The sequence below is a fragment of the Euprymna scolopes genome, chromosome 7 (genome assembly GCF_053919585.1).
Source record: "Euprymna scolopes isolate OS-2025 chromosome 7, ASM5391958v1, whole genome shotgun sequence".
NCBI lineage: Eukaryota > Metazoa > Mollusca > Cephalopoda > Sepiida > Sepiolidae > Euprymna > Euprymna scolopes.
Window position 1 is genome coordinate 97,552,354 of NC_136488.1, and position 27,466 is coordinate 97,579,819.

General features: G+C 35.7%; 1 pseudogene; it reads right to left on the bottom strand.

The window, feature by feature from the left end:
• Positions 1 to 24,476: 24,476 nt before the first annotated feature.
• LOC145280450 (5S ribosomal RNA) lies at positions 24,477 to 24,594 on the bottom strand (annotated as a pseudogene).
• Between the last annotated feature and the right edge of the window lie 2,872 nt (positions 24,595 to 27,466).

Sequence of the window (27,466 nt, forward strand, 5' to 3'; positions counted from 1 at the left end):
TTTTTTTGTTTGTTTTTTCGTAAATTTTCAAATTATTACATAAACCCCTGGTTAATGTCCGCGTATATTTTATCTCAAATGTTTGCCTTGTAATTGATTAAAAATTGTAACACAACAAAACATTTATTTTGATTTTAAAACAAAGCTATATTGTACCAGTTCGTATTTACTGTATAACATGCTACTTACATGAATAGTGGAAAATATTCGAAGATTGGTAGGCAAAATAAGAAAACGATGTAAGAACAATATATTTAACAACGCCACTTAGCAAAGCCACATCTCATTGTTACGAACGAATTTCTAAATAATAATATTACTATTATGAAAACCATTTTTAACGTGAGATTGCGTGAGCTTTCTGTGCTTTCTCTCGCAGCTAAATCCCTATTCCAAAATGAAATATTACTTTTATAGATTACGTGTTAGAACATTTTTTTAATTGGCGGAAAGAAAAGCGATCATTTAGAATTTAGAGTGTAAGATCAGTTTCGAATATAAATTTAACGTAAAATGATCATCATTTCTGGCCATCCTAATTCTTTATGGATATTAACTAAAGTGTTTCCCACTAAATTAAGTTCGGTTTGCAACGTTGTAAAACCATGTGTAATCGCTTAAAAAGTAGACACCCTATCCCCAATAAGCGCACATAATTTAAAATTGGTAACACACTACAGCTCATGTTACGTTATATTTATTTGTGAAACTGACCATCTATTTTAAATTCCTAATCGTTTTATATTAGTGTTGTGTCGATTAATCGGAATCGGGAATCGGATAAATCGGTAATTTTGGGGGTATCGGAATCGGTATTGGAATCGGAAAAATTTGTGCCTAATTTCCGATTCCCAAATCGATTCTTTTAATATTTTTAAAAAGTTCATTTTCAATTGTTTGTACCGATTATAAATGTTTCTTTCTTTTAAACTATTAGTAAAACTAAAGAAGATCTAAACTTATTTTATATTCGTAAAATAAACAAAACAAAAATTGAAACTTTGCGAAAATTCGCTAGGTAACCTTTAGAAGAATGCAGTTTATTTTCAAAGTAGCGAAAGAATTGTCTAAAATTAAAGAAATATTTTGCCCAGAAAAATAATATCAAACATTATTGCTAATTAAATGAAAAGTAGAATATAAAAGTGTTGGGTTTTGTCGGTATGTTTGCTGCTCCCTCACTCGGCAATCGGTATTGACAAATATAACAAGCCGTGCATGCATGGTCTCCCTCTATGTGAGGAGGGGGGATCGAATAAAGTGATAAAAAAAGTGATACATAACTGATAAAAAAACAATTTTGAGTGAAAAAAAAAAATTTCAAAAGTTTTCAGAAAAATGACTAAGTTCAACTTTTGCTCCACACCCAATATTAGCCCTAAAACCTCCAGGGCTTGTGACTCTGATTTTTCCCAGGGTCAGTGATACTTCCATCAGGTGTATATCAGGTATGCCCATGGTTTTGCCAAGTTTCAGAAAAATCTAATGAATGGATGAAAAGTTATTCTTAAAAATATGTCAATTTTGTCTATTTAGAGTCAATTTGAGGTATTTTTTTACCACTTTTGCCCCCATGGGGGAGCTGATTACTTGTAAAAATGGACAAACGGCTATGTTTCAGGCCTTAAGACATGTAAATTTGAGTTCAGCACCATAAAAAAACACTAAATAGAGATACATAATCACATTTTAGACAAATATGAAAAAAGAGCCTAAAAAAGGGGTGGTTTTTAGCCCTAAAAGTTCCCGGGGGGCGCAAACCAGAGTTTTGCCAGGGTCAGCGATACTGAATTTACATTTGGAACAATTGCTTTCACATTTTGGACAAGTTTCAGTAAAATCTAATGGACGGGAAAAAGTTATGGGGCCAAAAGTGTCATTTTTGCCATTTTGGGCATTTTTGACCCCTTTTCAGCCCCTGGGGGAGCAACGAGAGTTTTCTTTAAAAAAAACTCGATGTTGTGCACATCTACGTATTGGAGTACAACTTGTGGCAAAATTTCAGAAAAAAGTAATGGACGGTTATCCGGGAATCATCCGGACGAACGGACGAACGAACGGACGAACGGACGAACACCACTGAAAACTATAGTCCCTCTCCGATAAATCGGGGGGACCAACAAGGAATGGGCAAAATTGTGAAAAGGCTTGGCCTTTGATTTAATTTGAAATATGCTTCCAGTGTGGTTTTCTTTTATTCTGCCGGTATTGTTTATGTTTATACTTAAGGATTGCTACGACGGCGCCAATGCCGTCTGAAGCCGAGGCCTCCGTGATATATATATATATATATATATATATATATATATATATATATATATATATATATATATATATATATATATATATATATATATATATCACGGAGGCCTCGCTGAAGCCCGCCAATCTCACTCAAAAGTTGAGTTGAAAGTATTATGGGGTAATTAACACCTTCGATGCCGTTGGTTTCGACAACAATACTTTTTCACACCCACTTGCCAAATTTCTCAAGGAGTTTAATATGAAAAGATTTCAAACGAATAGAGTTTTATTTTATTTTCCTGGAGCCACATTGTCTGACACCGTCGCATTTTTCTCGGGTTTCGGAAAAGTTAAAAATATACATGAATATCTCACAATGAATTTATCAAAGTCTGGATAAAATAGATAAAGAGAAAACATTTAGAAATTTTTCAGATTGAAAAAGAAATTATATTTACATTTAAAAGTCCCCCCTCATTGAAATTCTACTTTTGGACGATATTTGTAAACCCACTAAAAACCAAATTATTTTTAGATCTAGGATGAAGCTCTAAACTGTCTTCACGTATTAAAAAAGGGTGCTTGTGCAGTTTACACTATGTTAAAAAACGAAAAATAAAACAATATATATATTCTACGTACTCGTTATGGAATGAAGTTCTCATAAAAAAATCACGTAATTTCATCAAATAGTTTTTATTTTATGCCGTAAAAACGATTTGGGAAATTCGGAATCTTCCTAAAAAAACTGCGATAATTAGTCAAGGGAGCGTAAAACAAAAACTATTTAATGAAATTACGTGATTTTGTTATGAGAACTTCATTCTATAACGAGTACGTAGATCTATAGAGTTTAGTTTTACTAATAGTTTAAAAGAAATAAATATTTATAATCGGTACAAGCAATTGAAAATTAACTTTTGAAAAATATTCAAAGAATCGATTTTGGAATCGGAAATTATACACAAATTTTTCCGATTCCGATGCCGATTCCGATTCCCCGAAAATTACCGATTTAACCGATTCCCGATTCCGATTCCGATTCATCGGCACAACACTAGTTCCTGATGCATGTTGCCAGAAAATGTGTGCGTTTTGTTTTTTGTCAATTATTTTTTACATTTTATCTGGTTCAAAAGTTTCTCCTAAAACAACCACCCACACAGGAGTTCGGAGATATTTTCACCCTCACACTAACATCTATTTCAACTGTCACCCAATTCGACTAGAATTGCCTAGATCAAGCTGTCTGAAGATATCGGTTTTCTGTCCCAAAATACACCAAATGTCAACACTCTTTTCATTCTTTTTTTTTCTTCTCTTCCTAAATCTATTCTCTTCTCTCCTCCTTCTCTATTTTTCTCTGTCCCCTTCTTTGATTTTCTCTCTAACCACATGTCTGCATTCATCCCTTCTTCCTTCTTTTCCCTCTTCTCCCTGTGTCTATTTGGTGCTACCGGACCAAGCTGTCTGAAGATATCGGCTGCCTAACTTAAATAAACCAAACATTGATGTTATTGCTTTTGCTTTTCGCTTTGATAAACTCAATCACTTTCTGCAAAGCTAAAAACAACAAATTTCCATATTTTTATTTATTTATTTTTTTTTTTTTTTGACTACTATCCTCATCTTCTAGTATTGTTTTCACGACGTTTCGGTCAATCATTCCTCTGGCCTTCATCAAGTTAATTGCGACGATATTCCGCATCTCTATCCAATGCATCACGGGTCCCAAAGTGTAATCAAGGATTTTTTGGTCTTATAAATCCAATTGTTCTTTTAATTGTCGGGTTCTTACTGATTGTTATATTATTGAAATAGTTTGGAATTATTTAGAAGATGAGTAAATTTGTATAGTTTTTATTTTTCTTTATTTAATTATTTAGATTATTCTCCTCATCATCTGTGTTCCCCGACGTTTCGGCTAATTATTCCTCTAGCCTTCGTCAGGTTAGCAGCGACGAGATATAAATGTCGAATACTCCAACTACATCCACGGCAATTGCTACCTTGAATAATTGTTGTCATCTCACCACTGTTTGGTCGACTAATCCTCTGATCATTTCCAAAATAATTCAATAATATACCAATCGGTATGCACCCGACAATTGGAAGAACAATTGGATTTATAAGACCAAAAAATCCAAACCTAATTGCCCTTTGGGGCCCGTGGTGCAATGGGTAGAGATGTGGAATATCTACGATTCTGGGTGAGCATGGAGCTAGAGGTAGTGGTTTCGATCCCACCCAAAGCCAGTCAGAGGATTAGATGGGCAAACCGTGGTGAGATGACAACAACTATTGAAGGCAGCAACCTGTCGAAGGCCAGAGAAATAATTGGCCGAAACGTTGTTTGAAAAGAACAACTAGAAAGATAATTGTCCAAAAAATTAAATAATTAAAAAAAAAAATTCTACGATTTACTCATCTCCAAAATAATTCCAAACTAATTCAATAATATAATAAATTTCCATTACAAAACAGCTAATCCAAACACCATGAATAAATATTTGAAGATATAAAGAACTGGACACATAAAATTTGTTACCAAAAATGACCGGATTTCGCATTAAATGGCTTAAAAAGGATTGATATAATATAAAACAAAACAACTAAACCAAACATGAATAATCATTCATTCTACAATTCATAATATTTTTAAACATGCTAATCTCCTCTGTAAAATATAACAAATGAAACAAAAAGTTATAAAACTCCATACCCTCAAAACAAAATAAAACAAAACCTTATTTTGAGGTCGAAATGCTGTTAAACAAAACAAACTCACTCACTCAACCAGAATTGTTCTTAATAGCTTTACTATTTAGACTTATCTCCATTAATATTCCATTTTTTTGTTCTTGGTGTTGCCTATTGAGATTGCATTCTCTTTGCATTTTATCTGTTTCAACAGTTTCTAACACAACCATCCACGCAATTATTTTTGCTCCCACACTAACATCTATTCTCACTGTCACCCACTTCAACTAGAGTTGTTCTTATTAGCTTTACTATTTAGACTTATCTCCATTAGTATTCCATTTTCTCGTTCCTGCTGTTATCTATTGATGACACTTTCAGTCTATAAACAACAGGCAAGTACTATTTCTTTCTTCCGGGTATTTTGTTTAGACATTCCATATTTCCGATTGACAGAATAAACGAATATCTTATTGGCTGTTAACTAACGCAGTGGGCTTCGGATAGAGTTATGAAAATAGTTGCTTATAATATTGATACTTTTAACTATTCATTATTAATAAAACTAGTTTCAATGATTGAAGGTGTTGTTATGAATTTGGTTTGTGATCTATGAATTTATCTTTATTTTTTCGGCTTTTGATGCAGAATCTCTCAAAGCAAATAAGTAATGAGCTAATATTAAATCAAAAAAAAATTGGATGAAATAAAATAGAAATTCTCGCAATGTTATTTTACTTATCACAGGTTCGAATCTAATGGAGATTTGATATCTGTCTGAAGTCAAAACTATACTATTACTTCTATTACTAATGGAGATTTGGCACCTGCCTTAAGTTAAAACCATACTATTGCTTCCATTGTTAATGGAGATTTGGTATCTCTCTGAAGCGAGTACTTCTATTAATAAAGTAAATTTGATATTTGTCCATATGAATCCCAAACTATTTTATTAGTTCAATTAATAATGAAGATTTGGTATCGATCTGTCTGAAGCGGAATCTACACTCTTGCTATCTTTTGATACTCAATTCGAAGATGAGATGTGGAGATATAGTGTAGTATCTGTTCTGTTGTCATTAAACCGTTCTACCTCCTTCTTGAAGGGAATATTCGTTATGATACCATCCTTAATGACAGTTTCCTCTTTTGATGAGGGGGTGGGGATCTAGTTAAAGTTTGTCCGTCATCTGTGCTAGCAAAAATCGTAACTAACGCTTTTTATTGAAATACTTCGGAACCCAAAAGTGAGTGACACCCGGTCACAGGGATCATTGCACTCTAATTAAAAGAAATCGATTCGTTCCCACTTGATCAATGGGGACATTATGTGCTTTCACCCTCGAATATTTCCATCGTAGAGTTGATAACTCTAATGCAGCCTCATTATCTAATTACGGGCTCACATCAGAAATTATCAATTCCTTGCATCATCTTCTCTATTGATGAAGCTACCTTCTTCACCTCATCCTCTCATCATTCCTGTGTTGAGCTGCTTGTCAATGGTCCAGGAACTAATAGGGTTTCAACCGTCCACAACTGCCAAGTTTTTATTCTTCTTCGTCTTATGTAAGTGTAACATGGCTGATGAAATTATGACTATTATTATTGCTATGAGTATTATCATTCATATTACTATTATTATGACTATTATTACTAATGTCATAAAAAGCTGAGTAATCTGCTTTACTAATGGGTCACATATCCCTTCAGCTTCTTGACAGGGATATGAATGATTCTCTTGCCAGAATTATCGCTACGCATGCACAGATTTGAATAGCTGCAGACACTCATCAGAATAATACGTGTCAGGTTTATCTTTTGTGTGTATGTGTGTGGGTGTATATATATATATATACATATATATATATATATATATATATATATATATATAGTTTATGACAGTTATTGAATTGAAACAGTGTGTAAGAGTAGAACGAGAGGGGTGGAGACTAAAAATGAGATATATCTGCGGCCAGACAAAATCGTAATCAGGTATGAAGGGAGAGAGATTTTATAACTAAACTATTATTAGTCATTGCCGGGATCAAGTAAACATAATTTGAGAACCGTCAGAATGACTGTCCACTCTCGTTCCCCAAACACTTCGAAGATAGGAAACTAAAGAATAGAATAAAAAATAAAAATAAAAATAAGTAAAAATAAATGATGAGACATTAAGAATTGGTTTTATAATTTAACTAGCCTGGATGCCCGGCGTTTCCCGGGTGTTTGGAGGTGTGTGTTGAGCAAAAAAAACAAAAAACAGAAAAAAAAAAAACAATGGTAGTAGGCAGGCGAAAGCGAAAAAGAAGGTGAAAGAAAACTTGACGTTTTACCCCTACTCCCTGACACGACCGAAACTTCGGAAAGTTGAAATTATTAAAGTCATTCCAACCGATACAATGACTTGCAAAAATGGCGACGCAAAAAACCCGACCCTCCTTGTAGAAAAGTGCTCAGTTGAGGGTGAAGGAATTATTGTTTTTAGCTAATTTTTCGATATTTTTCGTCCGAATGGTTCAGCTTCAAAACGATATTGATCTCGTGAAAATCTGTCGCCCCTGTCGAAAGTTTTAGACAGACAGACATACATACATATATACATTTAAACAGACAGGTGAGATTTATATTATAGACTAGTCTGGGTGCCCGGCGTTATTTGGAGGTGTGTGTTGAGCAAAAAAAAAAGTTGTAGTAGGCAGGCAGACTCGAACCTGTGACGTGAAGGCAGAAAAGAGAGTGGAGGTGTGTGTAAGGGAGTTGGTTGAGCCCCCCCCCCAAAAAAAAAGAAAATTGCGAGTACAAAAAAAAGGAGTAGTAAGCAGGCTCAAACCCTTAACGCAGCAGAGGATAAAGAGGTGAAAAAAAACTGCTATACTGATGTGCCGATCACGTGGTTGTGACGTCATGAGCGGTCGAAATAACGCCTTTTAAGTGATGTCGCGAACGCGAGGGTTGAATGACTTGCAAAAAATGTCATCGAAAAAGTCGACCCTCTTTGTAGAAAAGTGTCCAGTTGAGGGTGAAGGAATTAATGTTTTGGGCCAATTTTTCGATATTTGTCGTCCGAAGGATCAAACACAAAATGATACTGATCTTGTGAAAATCCGTTAGATTTGTTGAAAGTTTTAGGCAGACATACATACATACATACATACATTTAAACAAACAGGTGAGATTTATATTATAGTCTTTTTTTCTCAATGAATCATGTGACCTTCAAATATACGAAGCTACTTGTGAAGATTACTCTTTCTCTTCTATTTTCATTTTTACATCCATATTAAGAGAGTGGCCTGTGACGAGGTTCAGCAAGGTCTGATTAAAAAAACAACATAAATAAACCTAGAATCTCATCCTCCAACATAGACCCTTACTACCATGTCTCTTTCTCCAACATCGGCAGTCTACACTCCTTCCAGAGGCTGAAACCCAATTCCAGGAGACGAAACCGGACATATTTCTTCTAAACAAAACTGGTATAGGGCCGACCACTTCCTAGATGAGTTCATGATTAAAGGATACTCTAACTTAAAATCTTAATCTGACCCCCAAGATCGCCATGGGCATGGAATATGTGCCTACATTAAAGATGGCTTTCCGTGTGGTAGGGATATCTCCAGAGATGACCGTAATTTACATTATATGTGCTTCCTGGTTGCACTTGCCTACACCGCTGTATTTATATTTGCCCTCTCACCCCCACAAACAGCAGAGTTACTATCTTTAAGAGTATATCTGAGAAAATTGACCACATCCTGTCTTGAACAGAAGCGTGCATTCTATCCCAACCATCATCAATGGATCTGAGGTCATCTGGTCAGCATCAGACAAGGCCAAACTATTCGCCAAGAACTTTGCAGCTAATTCTACCTTATGTGACAAAGGCCATCAACTCCCCATATTTCCTCCTATAACAGACAACACACTATGCAACATACAAATATTTGTGTGTGAGGTCGCCAAGCTAATCAAGAACCTTGATTCCAGTAAAGCAACTGGCCTGATGGCATTCCAATTATAGTGTTGAAAAAGCTTCAACCAGAACTTGCCCCCATAAGTATAAGTGCTTCCCACACCCTAGAAAACCTCATCAGTATGCCCTGTATTTAAGAATTTAGGTAATAAGTCATCTCTTTCTCAGTACAGACAAATAAGTCTCCTGTGTATCATGAGTAAGTTGCTGGAATTCATATTAAATAAAGAAGTAGTCAACCACCTCAGCAGAAATAACCTTTTAGTGACATGCAATACGGTTTCCATTCTGCCAGATCTACAGCAGATGTGCTAACAGTTATATCTCATAGGATTAGTGAATCTCTCGACAAAAGCTTCTTTTCTAGGGCGATTGCTCTTGATATATCAAAGGCCTTCGATAAGGTATGGCATAAAGGCCTACTTCACAAGATTTCCAGCTACGGTATAACTGGAAATGTTTTCTCAATTATTAAATCATTTCTCTCTGATAGGTTCATAAGAGTAGTGGTTGATGGGCAATAATCGGAGGCCCAGAGTATTAATGCTGGAGTCCCTCAAGGGTCCATCCTGGGCCCAACTCTCTTCCTGATCTATATCAATGATCTTCCAAAACACATACTTAAATCATTCGTTGACATCTATGCTGATGACACGACCATCTATGGCAACACATCAAAGGATGTAAATGACAAAGTTCTCTCTGTTTCTCTCTCCTCTCGTCTTGAGTGTGTGATACAATGGGGGAAGAGGTGGCTGGTTACTTTTAATGCATCTAAAGCTAAGCTTCTATCTTTACATCATCAACACTCTGATCCCATCTGGCATCAATAGAAATGGATAGCTCTCGTCTGGGATTGACCTTTACTCCTGACTTGAAATGGAACATGTACATCAGGTCTGTTGCCATGTTTGCTAAAAAAATGGTAGGATCCTTCTACTGCTCCAGAAGATATCTCTCTGCTGATGCAATTCTCTATCTGTATAAAAGCCAAGTACGTCCAAGGATGGAGTACTGATGCCATATCTGGGCAGGAGCTGCTAAAAACAGCCTATCCTGCCTTGACAGAGTACAAAATAGACTTCATGGCTTAGTGGGGGATACCATTTTCTCTTCCCTGCAACCTCTCTCCCACAGAAGCGACGTTGCGAGCCTGTCTTTGTTTTATCATTATTTCCATGGCAGGTGCTCGTTTGAGCTCCAATCTCTGGTCCCCCCTCGTTAATTTTTCACAAAAAACACCCATCTAACTGAAACCACTGTCAATAATTTTTTCCATTCTTTATCTGTGCCTACATCAAAACGAAGATTCCATGAACAAAGCTTCTTTCTTAAAAGTGCACGCTTGTGGAACTCTGTTCCGTTTGCCTGTTTCCCACCTGACTACAACTTGGAGGTCTTCAAGTCCAACATAAAGAAATTTCTGATAAACTGTCCCCTTAAGTAAGACACTTTATCAAATCTCCATTACTAACGAGTACTACGATATCATCCCATTGGTTACTGTACATGCAATAATCCTTATCCCCGAGTGGCTTCTGGGCCTTGATAAGTGGTGACTACCATGTAAAAAAAAAAGAAGTTAAATATGTCTGCAAATGTGTAAGTAAAAGTGTTTGAATAAATTAAAAAAAAATGATACCAAATAAATATACAACTATTATTGAACACTTTTATATAGTATTTTTTTTTTTTTAGAGACGGCGTACTTTAAAATAGAATAAGTCACCGAAAAATAGTTTTATCATACAAATATCTTATTGCAAAGATTAATCGTTGATATTTATAATTTAAATACAATTATATTTCGACAATAATTATCATCCAAGTGGTCTATTGTGTTTGGTTTATTAACATACTCATGGGACTTTACATAAACCCGAAGAAAATAATCTAATGAGGTTAAATTGTACAGACCAGGTGGCTAATAGACGGGCCCATTTTGAGAAAATATTCATTCATCAAATGTTTATTCTCAGTAAATTTATCGATTTATTTGCAATTTTCAAGCGCTGCTCAGGTGTCAGTTTCTTCACGATGATTTGCCAAACAAAGCTGAACTTCAAATAATCAATAGTTGTCAAATCTGCAATTCAGGAAAATAAGTTGTCAATTGTAAGTTACCGCCTCTAAAAGAAAAAAAAAACACCTATATAAACCAAAAACGATTTTTGAATAATTAGCTGTGCACAAATATATATATATATATATATATATATATATATATATATATATATATATATAAGTGAAAATGTGTGTGTGTGTACATTTCCCTACCAAATAACTCAGTCAATTTCCGGTCTAGAGACTCGAGATTTGACATAAGGCGTATTGAGATTTGGGAAAATCTATTTAATCAGTTTTCAGTCAGAAATTTGGCTTTTAAGGGGTCAAAGTTCAACGATTTGAACTTTAAAAACTCTACCAACCCCCTCCGCCAATTTTGGGTCTAAACACTTGAAAATTTAAATGTCGGTTACTTGGACATGGATCTAACTTTTTAATTTGATTTGAGCTCAAAAAAGTACATTAAAGGGGTCAAAATATGGGTCAAACTAAAAAAATAATTTGATCTCTACGGTCTCTACCAAATTACTCGGCCAATTTCGGGTCTAAATATTTTCAATTTTACATTAAGGGTATTCAGAGATAGAGCAAGCTTTTTAATCAGTTTGGGTCGAAAATTTGAGCTGCCAAATAGGTCAAAGTTCAAAATATTTTACCTTTGCGGTGTCTAGCAAACTATTCAGCCAATTTTGGGTCTAAACATTTCAAATTTATACATAACGGGTATTCAGACAGGCGGCAAGCATTTTAATCAGTTTTAGTGCGAAAATTTGGCTGCCAAAAGGTCAAAGTTGAAAGAGTTGACCTTTGCAGATTCTACTAAATTTCTCCGCCAATTTTGGGTCTAAACACTTGAAATTTTAAATGCAGGTAACTTGGACATGAGTAAAACTTTGTATTTTTGTTTTAGACCAAAATGTATAACGATTTTTATATTTTGACACAGTTTTGACCCTTAAAAACTATTTTAACTGGCTAAAGACCCATAAAAGGGCGGTTCATAAAAAAATCCTATCGTGTGGGGTCTTTAGCGCCGCTCTGTGCCTTTTAGTTTCGGAAGATAGACTTTAAAAATATGGAGACAGGCAGACGGACAGACATATAGCCTTTTATATATATTAGTTTAATAAAATGTCCATTTTATTAACCAATATGCAAATTAGTCAGCGTTGTGACTGATACAATGTATATATAAGCAATATATACAAAAATGCTCTGTTTGTTGTGTTGAATTAATTTGAAATAACGTTGAATAAAGTTGAATTAATTTGAAATAACGTTGAATAAAGTTGAATTAATTTGAAATAACGCGTTCTAACTTATAATTAGTTGAAGAAATGAACCATACTTTGCTTTGATTCATTTAGATGTGGTGATAGCTACGCGATTTATGATCTAACATTAAAAAAAATTCACACACACACACACACATACACACACACACACACACACACATATATATATATTAGTCAGAGATGTGTTTTCATGGATATAAGAGCTGTTTAAATTTTTAAATACGTATGAAAATAAAAAGTATTTATTTGTTTTAAATTAATATTTTAGTGATAGACGCCATCCTCAGAATTTTATATATTTTTCTTTCGTTTTTTTTTCATTCCTCGACATGATGGTAAGTTAAAGAAAAAAAAATATGAAATTTTGAGGATGGCGTCTATCGCCGAAATATTAATTTTAAACAAATGAATATTTGTTTATTTTCATAATATTTCGTTTTAATTTTGCTTTCAAACGTATCTCATTCGTATTATATATATATATATATATATATATATATGCACGTAATAATATTTACTAATAAAAATAAATATGTCCCATAAAATATAAGGGGCGCCTCATTCATATATATCTATGAATAACAAGAAGAGCTTATAGATCTTTTAAAAACCCGCTAAGCTAGCGGAAAAAATTAAAAAAATAACAGCGTTTCGAAGTTGTTAATATCGCTAAAAAACGCCATCAACAAATCTTATATATAATAAAGCTGTGTCTAGGCTCCTATATAGTTTACCAGTATACTTAACTGGTCATCTACAAAGACAGAAGAGGTATCAAGGACTTGAAATGGGTATGATAAAGTAGGGCCTCCAGAAGGGCCACTTTTAAGGAGAAAACCTAGGCACGTAGAGCTACCAAATTTGGCAGGATAACCCACCATGGGGAATTTTTCACAGATTACACCACTCACTCCCACCAATGGGGGCGGGGCCCGACGGGGGGGGTGACTTATAACTGAAAACACTGTGTATCTCACACTGTTTAATGTACACTCGTAGATTTACAAACATGGTAGAATAATCCAGCATCACTTATAACTGAGAACCCTATGCACACTCACACGGTTTGACGTAGAGCTATTGAGCTTACCATGATAACCCACCATGTGGAAGGGGGTTTACAGGTTACATCGCCCACTCCCACCAACGGAGGTGGGGGATCAATGGAGGTCACATATATTGGGGAACCCTAACTAGTGTTCATACGTTTATGTCAATAAAGATTCCCACTACTGGTCCCTCATGTTCGTTTGAACAATTGGACCCCTGCCCAGCAAAGATATTCTGTCTGTGTGTCTATCTATCTGTACATCTATAGGACGATGTAATGAATGTCTGTGTGTAATAATGTCTGTGTGTCTGTCTGTCTGTACATCTATAAAACGAAAGGGAATATAAGATACAAAAAGTATATAGAGAATAAATATCAGCTTAAAAGAATTTAAGTTATTTATATTGTTATATTAATCAGAGTCCATTTTTAAGGCTCTTTTTGAACCCAGTCCATGACGGGTACTTCTGCTAGTATATTTATACAATTCTTAAAGTTTATATATGATTTAACTACGAGGAGTAGTGATTACATATGAATAACAAAGTTCTCATTTGGATAGCTGAATAGTGCAATCTAGAGCTATAAGTATTTTTATTTAAAGATACCACGTTAAAAGCTTAATTGCCATACGTATTTTCATAACTTTTTATACATGTGTGTGTCTCTCTCTCTCTCTCTCTCTCTCTATATATATATATATATATATATATATATATATATATATATATATATATATATATATAATGTGTGTATGTTTATTCTAATTATATTTCTTACTAAACATAGAAAATGAAAACATTTACTTGTAACCCAAAATCAACTCTTTTTCAAAAAATGTCTTATACAAATATTTTCTTTTCATAACCTATTGAGATGCCCTCTTCGCATTTGTATGATAAGCATTGTCGGTCTGTCACACATAAGTTTGAAAGAGCATTTTTATCTATCTGTAAATGTAAGTTTGAAATATATCCCGATATCTTATAAAAGTCTCTGTTGGTTTGCCATTGGTTTGCCATTGGTTTGTCATGCTGAAATGTAAAATGGCATTTTGTCACGGTTTGAACTAGCAGTTTTAGATGTTCTACGTATTGTCGGATTTTTTATTGTCGCGAGATGGATTCAACGGTTTAGGCAACTCGAAATATTAAAATCCGAACTCGACGTGAAAGGGGGAAAAAAAACAATGAAATCTTTATCTTGTGTGGTGATTCCTTCACGATTATCTGGGTAAAATGATCTGAGAGTTGCAACGAATTGCCTCGTTGCTTACAACAACTCGTAATCGTAACAAAAAGGTGGCATGGACGATTGCTTCAGTATCCACGACCACTATCAAACTGTCTAAATACGAACCGTAAAGTAAAGGCCACAGTAAAAAAAAAAGGGGAGAGGGGGGACAGTCAATGAACAAACGAGCAAAAATTGACTAATCAAACCAGCGGATCGACTTTAGGGGTGTTTTCATAATCTTCTAGTCGATCCTATGTAAATGTTGTCACATCCAATCCATATGGTTGGACAACAAACCGACACTATAAAGTCAGTTGATCAAGCGGTTATCAACTTCTTGCTTGAACAAGAATTATATCGCTTCAATCCTCCACATCGAATTCTGGTAAGTAAAAAAAATTACTACTACATCATAAGAAGCTCTGTTAATAAATCACTTGCTCTATCAAGTTTAAGTTTGAAATAACATTTTCAGTAGTCTGTCACAAGTAAGTTTGAAATAGCACTTTCCTTGGGCTGTCACATGAAAGTTTGAAATAGTATTTTTTGCTGGTCAAATTTCGAATCCCCTATTCACTGTTGAGTCTACAGTTTGAATAAATGCATGTTGTCTGTATTTCGTGTAACTTCTGGTTCCCTTGTGTTGTTAAACTAATTACTAAAGCCTGGAATTTGTAATTTAAACTTTGAAACAAAAACTAAAAAAAATAAATTATTTGCAATTGGAATGATGTCATTTGATTGTATCTTGCTAACCACCATTTTTTATTCCGAAATAGTTTCGTTTTTCTTTTTTTTTCAATGTCTTTATTTATTTATTTTCTTTTTTTTTAATCAGAGAAATTGTTTCGAAAACTAAGCAAACTGATGGCATAATTATAGGCATTTGTCATGGCACAAATGCTTCACCGAAATCAGTGTCAACAGAAGCAAACAATCAATTAAGTCATTGAAGCCATAATTTTCAGTTGTGTTCATTCAAGCAGAACGCGTGTACACCTGTAGCGTTAATCGAAATTAGCACAATTGAGGCTAAGAGTTGCCTGTCTTCTAAACAGTGGTTTAAGCATTCTTCTGTTGTTTTCTGTAGATTAAATTAATAATTAAACAAACATCTTCTGCCCTGTCCTCTCGTTCCACTCTCCACACTAAAAAGAAGATGAAGAAATATTTTTTTGTTTTGTTTTTATTACAGGAGAAATTGAAACTTTGGACAACATGAAGTTAACATAGTCCTTTTTTTTCTTTCTTTTTTTTTTTTTTGACAGTTTCGACTAGAAGTAATTAAAACGAAGTGTAAACCAGATGATGCTGTCAATGCAGCAGAGTGCTTGTAGCATGCTTAGTGAGACAATGAAGACATAGACAGATAGATAGATAGATAGATAGATAGATAGATAGACAGACAGACAAATTTAAAGCGATAAAAATAGCACAGAATTTCAGCAGAGGCTTCGTAGAGTAGATGCACCCGACCATAGGTATGGTTACGAGATCGAAACTTGCTAAATGAGCCGTAGATAGGTCGAAACTCGTGTACGTGGATAACTAACTAGTGTTTATGCAACGTTCACGATTTCTGTCGTTCTATTACTCTAGATTGTTTAAAGTCTGCAACTAAATAGTGCGTTTATTAGTTATTAATTCCCTTCATTCTCGTGAAGATAAAGGCTTAGCAAATGGAGTAAAAGGTGTCTTCGTGGCTGAGTTCAAATCTCCCGGCAGGAACTGTCACACTACACTGATGATTGCATAAGCATGAAAAGCTGGTGTCAGTAAGTTTAAAAGAATAATTATGTTATACTAGCTGGATGCCCGGCGTTGCCCTGTCGTACAATACGCTTAAACATGATATTTTAATTTATGCAGCTCCAGATTGCATATGTATTCTCATAGAATCAAATTTCTACTGAACATTATATATTACGAGGAATAATTTGCCATGTGGACTGATTCGCAAAAAAAAGGAAAAGAAAAAATGATAATGTCGTTCATCAAATTCTGGCTGTGTTTGTTTACAATATCACGTCAGCTGATATTTGGGCTTGACGATCTTAATACTAGTCTTTATCCTCTTAAGAAGAATTTTTACAGGGGAATATATATGTTACACCAGCCAAGGTTACACCGGTGTAACGTAAAATATTCTCCTGCAAAAATTATTTTATGTATAAGAGAAGAAAAACTTAAGATTGGATTTTTTCGATTTCGATCCTTATCGGATCAATTTCTGTAAAAAGAGCATATCTAAGAACACTGCCAGAAATATAAATTACTTTTGTGTGAAATTTACAAAAGATAGGTTCAGCCGTTTAGTAACCTATGAGCAAGGAGCACACACACACACACACACACACACACAAAGTGACTTTGATATATATATATATATATATATATATATATATATATATATGAGCTGTGAAACAGTACTGTATGTGGATGACTATAATGCTCCCTATTTTAGGTTGAGTATATTGGGAAGTGATATACAAATTACCATTAGCATATGAAGCGATGTTCTTTGTGTAAGCAAATTGAGCTTAGGTATTTGGACAATGTCAAAACATTGTAAATTCACTGGCCGCATAGCAGCAGCCATATAGCGCAACAGTTAGCTCTGACTGTCGTTTGGGCGATCAGGTTTCGATCCTGGCTTGAGGTAGTTGTCTAGCTGCACTGATGAGCTGTGAAACAGCGAAACAGCACTTTAATTGGATGACTTTATATATATATATATATATATATATATATATATATATATATATATATATATATATTAAAAAGTTTTAAAGCTATATACACTAGTGTCCATGTCAATCAGTGTAAGAAGTGACAATTACTGCATATCAAGAGATTCGAACCTAGTCAACAAAGCCACTCTCAACTTTGCGAGCTAGCGTCTTTCTTCCAGGCCACCAGCAACTAACACATAATCATAAAGAAATAAAGTATTTATGAATGCCGTGTCGGCAGACGTTCATAATAAACAGTCATGAGAGTATTCTATGACAGGAAGTTGAAATGATACGTTTTTCCTAAAGCTGATCACTCTTTTCTCAATTCCCTAAATAGGGCTCAACTTTTTCTTAAAGGAACTTTACAATATTTCTAAGCAAATATTAAAAAAATTTTATGCCTACATACACTAGTGTTTCATGTTTATGCAATAATCAGCGTAGCAAGTGATAATAATTGCTAGAATTATAAATCTATACAATTAGGTCGTCAAAGAGTATAGCTTTAACAAAGCAATACTTATGAAAACAGAAAAGTTCGACACTGTTAGGAGAGCAATTAAATATATTAAATAAGAGATGAGGAATAAAAATGATATATAACTTTATTATATCATCTGAACAATAAGAAAAAGTAAAAGAGAAAAGGAAGAAAGAAACATCGTTAGGCCATCACATTTCGAAGCTAAATGCTTCTCACTAGAAGAGAAGGATCAGAATGATACAAAATGTAAATATAGATAAAATTGGCTTAATAAACGAGGGGGCGTGCAATAAGTAATGCCCCTGAACCACTTCCCATAGTAGTAGAGCAACAAAACTTGGCACAGTTATTAGTCTTTCTCTACATAGGAATCACCTAGAGTTATGCATTTCTCCCATCGTTTGATGCAGCTCTGGAGACCGTTTTTATAGAACACCCCAGGTTGGTCCTCCAACCACGATGTGACTTCAGAAATCAAGGCTGCATCATCTGGGAAACGCTTTCCTTTCAAAAACAACTTCATGGCTGGTAAGAGGTGAAAGTCAGAGGGTGCAAGGTCAGGAGAGATGGGAGGATAGGGAAGGATTTCATAACCACACGCCCGTGCTTCTGATCTGGCGACATGCGAGTTGTGGACCAGAGCATTGTCCTGCAGGAGGAAGGTACCTTTGCTGATCTTGCCCCGCCTCTTGATTTTGATAGCTTCCCTTAATTTCCTCAAAAATGAAGCATAATAGGCTCCTGTAATTGTGGTACCATTTGCCATGAAACCTGTCATCACTACTTCGTCCTAGTTCCAGAAAACTGTGAGCATGACCTTGCCAGCAGAGGGCTGCACCCTTACCTTCTTTGGAGGTGGTGAGTGCAAGTGCTTCCACTGCATTGACTGGGCTTTGGTCCCTGGATCATGATAGACCCAGATTTCATCCTGTGGAATCAGTCTTTTGACAAACTTTAACTCATCTTCTTGGCACATCTCCACAAGCACTCGATGCATTCTCGCTTCTGGAATGGTGTGAGCAACCTGGGAATCCATCTGGCAGACACCTTATGCATATGCAAATGGTCATGAATGATAGTTTCCACAGACCCTGTACTAATCTTGACATCTTGGGCTATTTGGCGAATAGTAATGCATCGATCTTCCAAAATGGCAGCCTCAACTTGAAAGACAGATGCCTCATCAATGGCAGAAGGGGGGGGGCACCAGGTCTGGGAGCTGTTTCCACAGACTTCCGGCCATGTTTGAATTCACAATGCCAGCGTTTTATAAGGTCATATGATGGGGCATTATCACCATAAGTTTCTTTCATTTCATCAAAAGTCTCCTGTGGTGTGCTTCCTTTCAAATACAAAAACCAGATCACTGCTCTACATTCAACAGCCTCCATTTCACACCTGACTAAATGCAAACACCTGTAAAACAGAAACCACAATTCGTTCAGAGCTGTAATTTTCCACATAACCCGTAGAGATATAAATCATTGCACATGCAAAATTTCAGCTAGATCAGACAACTGGAAGTGGGACAGGGGCATCACTTATTGCACGCCCCTCGTAATAACATTCAGATTGGAGATGAGAAGAAACGAATAAGATATTAAGATATGTTAAAAGTAGGTATAAAGTATAAAAGAAAACAGTAGTCAGAGAAAGGTGTTATTAACTGTGCCATAAATTTCAACCAGTATTTACTCGGTTACTGGCATCTAAGCAAACAATAAAAGTCATAGACTAATAAAATATAGTGACGTTACTCACAGATCCGTGTTGATTCAGACAAAATATTTTCTTCATATGAGTTCTTCTACACGCTTTTCTTCTTTATTCTTTACTTTCGATCAAGTCAAGACATGAAGTTGCTATATTATTGTTACATAATGGACGGCTCTATGTGATTACATTAGATAGTCTTAATCTTGACAAGCGTCGAATAAAGTACATATGGAGGTGACAAATATTGGGTAAATAAATCAGTTCCCACGGAAAATAACAGGAAGAGACAACATAAATATTAGGTAAAAAAAAAATATAGTTCAAAGTAGAGTAAAATAAATCAAAGCGACATCATGCAACAGGATACATGAATTCATGGATGTTTAGGTTGACAGAGAAACGGGTCTGTTAATGAATGTGGTGCAAGGAAGATTGCTAATGATGCTGTAATCACTGAAAGGAAAACTAAGATAATCGCCAAGAGCGAACTTCCACTCTCTGTTCACTGTGTCCATCTCATCTGTCCTTAATAAATAGTTTATTAATTAGTTAAAACTAGCCTGGGTGCCCGGCATTGCCCAGGTGTTTGGAGGTGTGTGTTTAGAAAAAAAAAGTCATAGTAGGCAGGTAGCCTCGAACCCGTGATGCGAAGGCGGAAAAGAAAATGAAAGAAAACCTGACGTTTTACTCCTACTCCATTACATGACTGAAAGTTCAGAATGTTAAAATTAGGCACAGTCAATCCAACCGATATGATGACTTGCAAAAATGGCTCGTAAAAAATCGACCTCCCCTTATAGAAAAGTACCCGGTTGAGGGTGATGGAATTCAGGTTCTAGGCTAATTTTTTGATATTTGTCCGAGACGTCGAGCTTCAAAATGATACAGATCTCATGAAAATCGGCCGCCTTTGTCGAAAGTTTTAGACAGACATGCAAATATACATACATATATACATACATTTAAACAGATAGGTGAGATTTATATTAGAGACTAGGGTGCCCGGCGTTGTCCGAATGTTTGGAGGTGTGTGTTGCAAAAAAAGAATAAAAAGTCATAGTAGGCATGCGGGCTCGAACCCGTACTGCAAAGAAGGAAAAAGAATGTGAAAAAAAGAGTTGGTAATGTATTTTTGCTTGGGTGGAGGATATTGGCACAAAGACGAAATAAAAAAAAATGATAGAGAGGTGGGATCGAACTCGAAATCTTATGGTAATTAGTCATCCTTGCTAACTGTTACACCAAAGAGGACTGAATTTATTGAGTTGGAAATTAAGTTAAGAGTCATAGAAGTCGGCGCAGAAATGAAAATGGCTTTTAAACCTGGGTTGAGGCCAGTTAAGCTTTCTGCTTTCTATCGTGGTATTTATTTGTTTCCCTAGAAGGTCGTTTATAATGTAGGGGAAAACCTGCTCTCCCTAAAAAGTGGGAACTGGCAGTGTCCAAATGAATAGCAATTGTCTGATATGAAGGGTTTTTCCACATTGACCAATGCAAATTGCCTTCTAGACGCCCCGGCCACGAAGGCAGAGAAGTGGTTGCATTTGCTTCGATTTAGTTTCGCTTTATTTATACAAAAAAGATGAACAAACATGTGAAAGGACAGAATAGAAGGAATTTTATAAAAATCGATCAAAATAAGTGCAGATATGACGTTCGTTCGCAAATTGTACATGGTGAAGGTGAAATCCTTTTAGTATGAAGACATTTTTCATTTTTGTCCCAATTCTGTGCACCTTTTTTTTTGGGGGGGGGGAGATGAAATTTCTCCTCATTAAAATTAAACTTTGTATCTAATTCTGTCTTCATTAAGATGCAATAAAATTATAAACCAGATCTCAATTAAAAAAATGTTGATTAATCAAGCATAACTTTTCCCGTGTGATTTAGTAAAATAGGTTTGGAAGCCTCAGGATTGAGATTGCTGGATATTAGAGAGAGAGAGAGAGAGAGAGAGAGAGAGAGAGAGAGAGAGAGAGAGAGAGAGAGAGAGAGAGTGTGTGTGTGTGTGTGTGTGTGTGTGTGTGTGTGTGTGTGTGTGTGTGTGTGTGTGCTGCTGAGGATAAACGCAAGCACAGAAAGGACAGATTATCAACCAGACACACCCAACCCCACCCCACCACCACTACCTTTATCTGCCCAAATTGCACAAGACAAATTGGGTCTAGGATTGGGCTCTATGCTCACCTGAGGACCCACAGAAGCCACAACGGAGGACAGTCTTACTCGGACACGAGTGACCGCCGATGATGATGATGGTGTGGGGGGGGTGTAGGTGTGTGTGTGTGTGTGTGTTTTTTTTTCAAGATAACACCAGAGCGCTGACACAAAAGAATGCATTTCTAAATTACACCTTACACAGTAGAATATTAAGACACAGCAAGACTGGATGTGGGTGTGTTGAAATAATATTAAAAACGGAATTTTCTACATAAAGTTAGAATATACAGGGAAGTGGAAAATTTCATTTGAAGCTAAAGATTATAATTAAAGCTGTCTGTGAGAATATAATGCCATGGCAGATAAGCATTATGGCAAAGAAACAAGATAGATCATTACTTTCCTAATCTATTATATAAAAGGCGAAATGGGCACGAGCATTGGTGTATGTCCATGAAAGGCTTTTTGCATCGGGTTCTCGTGTCAGTTAGATTCCGAGAGAAGTTTTCTTATACTTCCAAGATCATAAGATCTCAGATTTGCGAACGGACATTGTTTCTATTTTTTGATCGATTTTAAAAACAATTACTATTTATTTAAATACTGCCAGAGTTTCCCCTTTTTTTGGGGGTGTGGGGGACTGGTTTACTCCAACATTAAAAACGATGCTTTCGTGGGGAACAATCGCCAGCCAGATTTAAAAACCAACGTTCATTTCTGCATGTGCGTGATTCTTAAGTTAATTACCAACTCATTGATTTTGCTATCCACTAGGTTAGTGAGAAAGACTAATTACCCTACATTTTCGAGTTCGATTCCACCTCTCTCTATCTTTTTTTAAATTTTTTTATTTCATCTTTGTGCCAATATCCTCCCCTCAGGCAAAAGTCAATTACCAACTCTTTTTTTTTCCACATTCTTTTCCTCCTTCGCGGTACAGGATCGAGCCTGCCTGCCTGCCTACTACCATTTTTTTTTGATCAACACACACCTTCAAACATCCGGGCAACGCTGGGAACTCATGCTAGTATTACGTAAACGTAATTTTCTTCATCTGTGATTATCAGGTCTAAGCTTGTTTTTATGGATTAAATTACACGTATCATCATTTTTACTTTTTCCATTTTTTGCTGAAACACATATTGTTAACCCTGACTGATCTGGTTTTTGATATATCATCACATTATGCACATATATCTAATAGACTCTTTCCTTGGTCGACAGCAGAAATGCTCTGCTGCTTAGTGATGTCTGAAGTTCTTTGAACTTACTGCATTCACCCTAACTTTGGCTATCACCCTAGTACCAGAGCCACCCTGTACTCTAATTGTATCATCAAAGTAAAAAACAAATGAGAAAAAAAAACTTCTAGACACCCTTGATAACTCCACCATCCAAATGTAGTTTACACACATCTGAGTTATCATTTACTTCTATGAACTTTTTTTTTTACCTGTTCTCAACCAATTTGGATTTCCATTGCATTTTTTGTCTACCGAATTCTTACAAGTACCACAAAAATTTTAATTGCTCCCAATTCCCTATCCACAAACTGAACAGGGGAACTTGGTTATTTTTCTGACTTTTCAACACTACAATCACTTTGGTTTAGGAACTCCCAGACTTTTACTTTTCATAATTTTCTTTTAAGTTTTCAACTTAACAAGCAGATGTTCCATTGTTTCAAAGGCATTAAAAGAAAATGCTTACTTCTTATTTTAATAAATTAAAAATATGATTACTAGAAAAAAAAAACTCCCCGCCCCCTGTGCAACAATTCATGAAGTCGTAGTCTTTTTTACAGAAAAGCAAAGAAATAATTTTCATTTCACATTTTGATAGTTTGTAGAAAAAATAAGCGAAGCATGCATTGTCCCCATGAGTGCACAGTGAACGAGGCATGAAAAAATGACTAAGTTCAGCATTTGCCCCCACGTCTATTTAGCCACTAAAGTCCCCAGGGGACATTAAATCCTGGTGAAAATGAACAAACGGTGCAGTTTTAGGCCTTAACATATGTAAATTTGAGTTCTGCACCGTACAAAAAAAGAAATTACTAAGTTCATCATTTGCCCCCCCAATTTAGCCCCCCCCCCCGCCAAAAGTCTCCAAGGCCTTAACATATTTAAATTTGAGTTCAGTAGCATGCAAAACTGCTATATAGACATACACAGAAAATTTGGGACAAATATGGTAAAATAGTCCCAAAAATGGAATGCTTTTTTGCCCTAAAAGAGCCCCTGGGGCACATCCAACAGTTATTGGGAAGTATATACAAACAAAATTATATAGAAATCAGTTAGTTACCACTTTTCAGAAAGTTTTATAAAAATCCAAGACATCAATTTTTTTTAATAAGCACAAATGTGTCACTTTTAGCCATTTTAACTCAAAAGGCACCCCTAGGGAGGCAACCAAACTTTTCCCGGAAAATCCGTTCTGTTACTTATTTTAACGATATCATGTTTAATGTTTGTCCAAAATTTCAAAAAGTTCCAAGGCATAGTTATTGAGAAAAGTGCAGACGGACGAACAGACGAACGGACAAGGGTGAATTTGAATAAACAAAAAGATGATTTTTATTTGTTGCATTCCAAGGTTAAGGAAATTTACTGTATATGAACATAGTCACATTTTATTCTGTTCAGTCTCATGAGATAATGGACACCCCGGTAAGGGCAGCTGCGCATGTACTTGTGAGGTAAGGGTTGTGCAATCTCCGATACCTCTCCTGAATCGGCATTGCTTGGGTCCATAAGCAAGGAGAGGTCGAACACTGACTGAAAATAATGCAGAGATAAGCGGAGAACACATACAGCACCTGGAATTCCCAAATGGTCACCCATTTTAGTACTGACCAGGCCCAATGTTGCTTAACTTCAGTGATCTGATGAGAACCTGTGTGTCAACATGATTATTCCGTATATTTTATTTCATTAATTAGGAATAAAACACAGAAAGTTTATTTTATATGGTCTTTTTCAATATTCAAAGTGGAGGAATTTGATTTTGTATGAGCATAAACGTAAAAGTGAATTCCCAATTAAGAAGTATTCAAGTGTGAGATTCGGCAGAAAAGGGATTGTAGTGTTGAGCATGACTTAATTAAGGCTAGTCAGTCAAATAAATGAAAAAGTAAATAACAAAGTTTTGTATAAGAAAGTTCACATCTTGTTTATCTCCCTTCCGTAGGGATTCATTCATTAAGTCTGGGCTTATTAAATGAGAGAAGGCATTTCAATACCCATCGAACAACAGTCCTTACGTGTTCACACAATGATATTTCAAAAGTTGGCTTATTAGGTGTACTTTCCATATCAGTTTTCTGACCTGCATATAAGTTTGGTGGTGCATCATGGTTTACCTGCAACAGAGTAATACTGGAAGGAAGAGGTAAGCCTTGGCCAGAGACAGACAACCAATGACGGAAACGTCGATTGCACAATGTAACTTTACCAGGATTAAACATTCGAACATGGTACTGTCGATATGGCAGATTATTTTTCCAGTGCGATCACATTTCTTCTCAGGACTTTGTAAAGCAACATTGGCAGCAAGAAATAAGGGAGGCAACTTGACTTGTATTTCTTCAGCACCAATTTTTTATAATTATCTATGGCTCTCTTCCTTTCATCAGCAATAATAAATGTGGTCTATTTTTTTTTTTTTTTTTTTGCATTTTCACCTCAAACAAGACACAGTACCACTTTGATGTAGGGAGCTACTATCTAGGACATAAATCGTCTCGATACTATGTAGGAAGTTGAGCAGCAAGATATCTGTTTACATTGCACTTGAACTTTTGCATGTCAGTACAGTTGGGGAAGCAGGAAATTGGGAAGGGAATTCCAAAGTCTAGAAGTTTGAGGGAAGAAACTATTAAAGTAGAAGGCGTTTTGGCATCTGGAGATCTCTAATGTGTAGAGGTGGGATTTTGCTGCTTGTCAGGTTTGTCAGAGCATTTACCATCTACTTATAAAACAGGCAGGGGGATGCAACATTTCATTGATGGGACAGAGGGTGAAGCCTAGCTGACAGTTTGGGACGTATTAGGTTGGCGACTCTCTTTTGAACCCTGTCCAGGAGTGAGAGACTAATGGCAGATGCACCAGTCCAAATGTTTTTAGGTATAAGTAGCATTCTAGGTAGAGAGAGCCTACCTTTCTTGCAGCAGCCGTGGCAATGCCCTCGATTTATCTGTTCCAACTCATATTCCCTGTTAACATTAAGCAGAGGAGTTTGAATAAAGTACTTTCAGGTAATTTATCGTTAGCCATAGCTATTGGTGAATGAGAAAGTTTCTTGTAATTATTAAAGGAAAGAAGCTTAGTCTTGGCAGCATTGAATGTTACCATCCATTTTTGTCCCCATTCCACTTCCTTTAGGGTTTCCGCTATTGCCTTGGATATGTGTTCATTCGTTGTCCCTCGCGCTTGTTACAGAGTGTGGTGTCGTCAAGTAAATTGCCTGCATGTGTATGACTTTTAACATCTCTTGTATCTTTCGTGCCAACCACTTACTTGTCCTTTCGCCTTTGGTCTTTTATCATGTCTTTTTAGGGCTGCTGATTTGTTGATATGCAAATGAATGCATATCTAACTATAATAAATTAATCATTAGGCTCCTATATAATATTTTGATGGCAGAAATTCCCCTCTGGACCAAAATACTGTAGGTTCCCAAGAACAGATGCTACATGCAAATTTATTATGTCTAGACTATTAGCCACTATCTTATGTAACTTTAGAACGACATTGTATACACATTAAGTCGTTATGATAAAATCCTGCATTACTTCCTAGAAGCAACATCATCACAATCGCAACCACCTTTAGAGAGAAGTATTTCTTATTTTTCCCTCTAAATAACAAGTACTCCTGCCGCTCCGTCATCACCGGAAGGTATTCTGCACTTGGAACAGATATGGAGTTTCACCCTTCGCAACTAAATCATAAACTCATTGGCATAACATACTCTTTCCCTTTTCCATTACAAAAATAATAAAGTCTTCCCAGAATAATTCTGCTCCCTCTGATGTGATGATCTCTGGTGATTCCTACATTCCAGAATAACGGTATTAGCATGCTAAACGGACGCTAATATATCATTCAAACATGGCGTCTCAATGATACCTACTTTTGCTCTAGGAGTACATTGTTCGCTTGCTCGATTTGTACCTTTGTTACAGTAATTAATTATACTTTTTACAAACATAGTTACGTTTTTTTTTATTCATTTATACATACTTTTTTTGGAACCTGCGCGATATACTGGATTCTCTCACTGTATACATTTTTCCCAACTCTCTCTCTCTCTCTCTCTCTCTCTCTCTCTCTCTCTCTCTCTCTCTCTCTCTCTTTCACACACGCACACACACATACTCTTCTTCTCCCTCTCTCTCACATACTTTCCTTCTCCCTCTCACTTCGAAGACACAACAACAAACATTTATTTCCTCTCTGTCTCGCTCGCTTACCTAATAATTTACGATTTTTGTGTACACATTTCTTAACTTTTCTAAAATAAAAAAAAATCTGTTGATAAAAAAATGAAAAAATCTTGAAAAAATAGAAACTGTACTTACATCTAACAATATACGTTTAAAAATAAAACATTCATCTTTTCTTGAAAAAAATTTGCTGATATAATTTGCAGAAAAAACAAATTTTGAAAAACAATAAACAAAACATTTAATTTTATTTAATGTATTTCTATTTTTTTCGGTTTGTTTGTTTGTTTTGTAATTAGTCTGTGTCTGCTACTGCACTCAGCATAATCCGATGATTGCCGGTCCTGCCC